This window comes from Microcebus murinus, chromosome 9 (genome assembly GCF_040939455.1).
Source record: "Microcebus murinus isolate Inina chromosome 9, M.murinus_Inina_mat1.0, whole genome shotgun sequence".
NCBI lineage: Eukaryota > Metazoa > Chordata > Mammalia > Primates > Cheirogaleidae > Microcebus > Microcebus murinus.
In genome coordinates, this window is record NC_134112.1 from 34,224 (window position 1) to 38,559 (window position 4,336).

Below are 4,336 nucleotides of genomic sequence, written 5' to 3' on the forward strand. Positions count from 1 at the left end.
GTCTGGGTGTGACTCCGGATCCCCGAACATCAGGTGCCACCACCAAAGATTCCTACGTGTAGCCCATAGAACCCCAAAAGCAACGGGAGGAGTTCTGGTCACATACTCCCTCAAAATGACATCCTGGCCTTCTTCTGGAACTCCCTCCCCTCTCAGACTCTCAAGGTTTCCTCCAGCGTGTCGGCTCCCACAGAGCAGACCTTTGGTCTGAGACCTGACTGTCCAGAAGCCAGGCATGCTGCCGCGTGGCGGCGGTGTCACGGCTCGGGACAAGAGGAGGCCCCACGGTGCGGGCTGGGGCGCCAGGCACCGCGGCGGGCGCCGAGGGTGGGGGTCCCCCCCACCCCGGGCCGCCCCCGCACTCCCAGAAACGCGACAGAACCAGAGGCAAAAAAAAAAAGAAGAAGCCTACGGCACCCGGTATTCCCGGGCGGTCTCCCATCCAAGTTCTAACCAGGCCCGAGCCTGCTTAGCTTCCGAGACCAGACGGGATCGGGCGCGTTCGGGGTGGTGTGGCCGTGGACGGCGGAGGGCGCCCCTGCCCCGCTCAAGAAGCCGAGCCTCTCTGCGCTTCCCCGCCGCCTCCTCCCGCCCCAGGCCCCGCGCCGGGTCGGGCCTGTTGAGTTCGCCGGCCGGGTCCCGCGGGCTCCGAGGGACGAAGGTGACAGGCGGGGCGGGCAGGGAGCGGCGGGCCGGGGTTGGGGGCTGTCTCTGTATACACACACACTCACACGCACTCACTCACTCACTCACACTCACACAAGATGCGCCTCCACGGCTGGACCCGCCAAGGTGGAGACCTTCAAGCCCCCCTCCTCTCCTTGCCTGGCCTCCTTCACCTCCCCGCCCCCCACCCCCAGCGCGCCGGGGCCGCTGACTGCGCACGGGCGGGAGGGGCGGGGCGCTCGCCCTTTGACCCCAGCCAGGGGCGGCCCTCCCCCACAACCCCTTTCAGCTGCGCCCCCCACCCTGTGGCCTGGCGGCCGCCTATTCCCCCGGGCCAGGGCTGGGGCACAGCGCACGGGGGAGGGGAGCCAGTGTATGGGGCGTCTCTCTCTCTCGGGATGTGTCCCATGGGTGGGGTGGGGTGGCGTGGTTTGTGGGGCGCTGAAGAAATCAGTCCCCTCCATCTCCTCCCTCTGGAAAACACCCAAGCCCTTGGAGAACTGCCCGCACCTCTACCTACCGTGGGGGCCGGGACCCTCCTCTGTGTCCTCCTGTGGCCCAGTCCAAGGGGCCTGGGCCTGGCCGGGGCTGCATTGGACCCCAACCACCCTGGCGTGTGGACTCGCCAAAAATCGGCGATTAGATATTGGATTCCAGCGTCATTGAGGTCATTTCACTAATGAGTGCACCGCAAAGAGTTTCCTAATCCATCTGTGAGGGTGGCAACCGAAAGAGAATTTTAGAGCTGACAGAATAGGCGAGGAAAGGCATAGGAGATTTCCACACCCAGTAAGGAAGCCTTTCCCGAAGTGGAAGAAAGAAAGGAGCAAACAGAGACACCGGTAGCCCGCCCGGATCAGAGTCTGCCCCTGAGAGAAAGTACCCTGACCAGGTTCACCCGTGGGTGGGTCGCGAGCTAGCGGCATTCAGAAGAGCGAGGCCCGCAGTCTGTGCAGAAGACACCTGCACTCGGGTGTGTGTGGCGGCACAATTCACAAGCAGCTCCAGATGTTAAACCAAGGAGAAGCCAGGGAGTTCCCAACGCCCCAGGTGTCCTCAGCCCACGACTGGCTGCTGTGGGAATGCGAAGCCCGGCTCCTGGTCTCAGAGCGGGGCAACCAGGAGGTGTGATGTCCACCCCGGCGTTCCCAGGAGGATCAGACTGAAGCTGGGACTTGGCCTGAAAGTGTCCCCTCGCATGGCCACCCCCTTCCCCTTCCTGCTCCTCTACTCCTGGTGCCCCTCCATCCAGGGGCCAGACCTTAAAGAGTCACCCGCAAGAGAATCCTGGTCCCAAAGGAGCCTTCTGGGGGACCCCTGCTGAGAGAGGTTGTGGGCCTGGCCCGCTGGGGCTCTGCCCGACCCAGGGCTGAGAGATGCAACCTCCCAGCTCTGGGTCCCTGCAGGAAGTGTTGGCAAGCACAGGGCCAGTCCTCCAAAGGCCCAGGTGCAGGGAGCCCAGGCCAAGCAGCCTGTGGAAGAAGCCACATGCTGTGCCACCCCGGGGAACACGACTGCAGGCCACGGCCCTTCCCACCTCCTCCTCCTCCTCCTCCTCCTCCCACCCCGCCCCCGCCCCCGCCCCCACATGGCACAGGGCCCAGAGACACCTCAGACACTTGCTACCCAAAGTGCAAAGGGCATCAGTTGCTCCTCCAAACCCCCCCCCAGCCCAGCAGACCGCGTTGTCCAGCCAGCCCCCGGGCCTCCCTGGGGAGCCCAGCACAAAAGTGCAGACACCCACCGGACCCTCAATCTCAGTTTTCGGATGTTTTTGCCACTCTAAGGACCCGCAGGCCAGCTGGGCCTTCTGGCAGGACAGAGAGCCCCGGAATCCGACGTGGAGAGCTGGGTGTACGTCCCCATGAGGAGGCGGTCCCCACCCCCCGCGGCTATCCCCTTGCGGGGAGCGGCAGCCGCGGGGCCTCAGAGAAGACACCAGGCTGGGCCCCCACGGCACAGCGGGAGCACGTCCCCCGCAGGCCACTTAGCGACGGCGGCCAGCCGGCGGATGGTTGGGTTGCGCGAGACGCTGCGGCCGCCCTGCTACCGGGTTCCTGGGAGGGCGTCCTGGAACCAGCGTCCACACCAAGCCCTTGGAAGGCCCAGGCGACGGAGGAGCCCCGTCAGGCAGGGGCCGAGGACGGTGACGGCCCGGGCGGGGAGGAGCGTGTCAGGCAGGGGCAGAGGACGGTGACAGGTGACAGGCCGGGCGGGAAGGAGTCAGTCAGGCAGGGGCCGTGGAGGAGACGGGCTGGGTAAGGGTTAGGGTTAGTGTCAGGGCACAAGTCACAATCGCAAAGACCTGGAAGCCACCCGAGTGCCCATCGACCCACGAGTGGGTAAGTAAAATGTGGCCCGTGGACACCACGGAGTGCTATTCGGCTATGAGGAGCAGCGGTGAGGGGGCACCTCTCGTGGTTCTCCTGGCCAGAGCTGGAACCCGTTCCAGTAAGCCAAGTATCCCAAGAATGGACACACGAGCACCACGTGCTCGCGCTCACCAGCAAATGGGTACGAACCGATGGACACCTAAGTGGACACAGAGGAATCACCTTCTTCGGGTGGGTGTCGGGCGGGTGGGGGGAGGGGATGGGCATACACATCCATTAGGAATGGGGTGGGTACGCACCGACTGGGGGATGGGCGCACTTGAAGCTCTGACCCGAGGGGGGAGGCTGGGAGAGGGCAACGCACCCGACCTTAACATTGGTGCCCCCACAATATGCTGGAACAACATGAGAGGTAAATGAATAAGAACACGGGGGGGGGGAGGGGGGCACGGGCAACACATGTCACCTTAACACTTGGACTCCCATCATCTGCTTGAAAAGAGAGAGAAAAGAAAATGCAATAATAGAGATAAGAGACACTTTTTAAAAATAATGAATCCGGCCGGGCGCTGTGGCTCACGCCTGTAATCCTAGCTCTTGGGAGGCCGAGGCGGGCGGATTGCTCAAGGTCAGGAGTTCAAAACCAGCCTGAGCAAGAGCGAGACCCCGTCTCTACTATAAATAGAAAGAAATTAATTGGCCAACTGATATATATATAAAAAATTAGCGGGGCATGGTGGCGCATGCCTGCAGTCCCAGCTACCCGGGAGGCTGAGGCAGAAGGATCACTCGAGCCCAGGAGTTTGAAGTTGCTGTGAGCTAGGCTGACGCCACGGCACTCACTCTAGCCTGGGCAACAAACCGAGACTCTGTCTCAAAAAAAAAAAAAAAAATGAATCCGAAGAGAAAAGTAAAAGGAGGCCTGTGGAGCAGGTCTGGGTGTGACTCCGGATCCCCGAACATCAGGTGCCACCACCAAAGATTCCTACGTGTAGCCCATAGAACCCCAAAAGCAACGGGAGGAGTTCTGGTCACATACTCCCTCAAAATGACATCCTGGCCTTCTTCTGGAACTCCCTCCCCTCTCAGACTCTCAAGGTTTCCTCCAGCGTGTCGGCTCCCACAGAGCAGACCTTTGGTCTGAGACCTGACTGTCCAGAAGCCAGGCATGCTGCCGCGTGGCGGCGGTGTCACGGCTCGGGACAAGAGGAGGCCCCACGGTGCGGGCTGGGGCGCCAGGCACCGCGGCGGGCGCCGAGGGTGGGGGTCCCCCCACCCCGGGCCGCCCCCGCACTCCCAGAAACGCGACAGAACCAGAGGCAAAAAAAAAAAGAAGA

At 62.7% G+C, this 4,336-nt stretch overlaps 1 pseudogene; it reads right to left on the reverse strand.

Moving 5' to 3' along the window:
* Nucleotides 1–405: 405 nt before the first annotated feature.
* On the reverse strand, nucleotides 406–524 carry LOC142873065 (uncharacterized; annotated as a pseudogene).
* Between the last annotated feature and the right edge of the window lie 3,812 nt (nucleotides 525–4,336).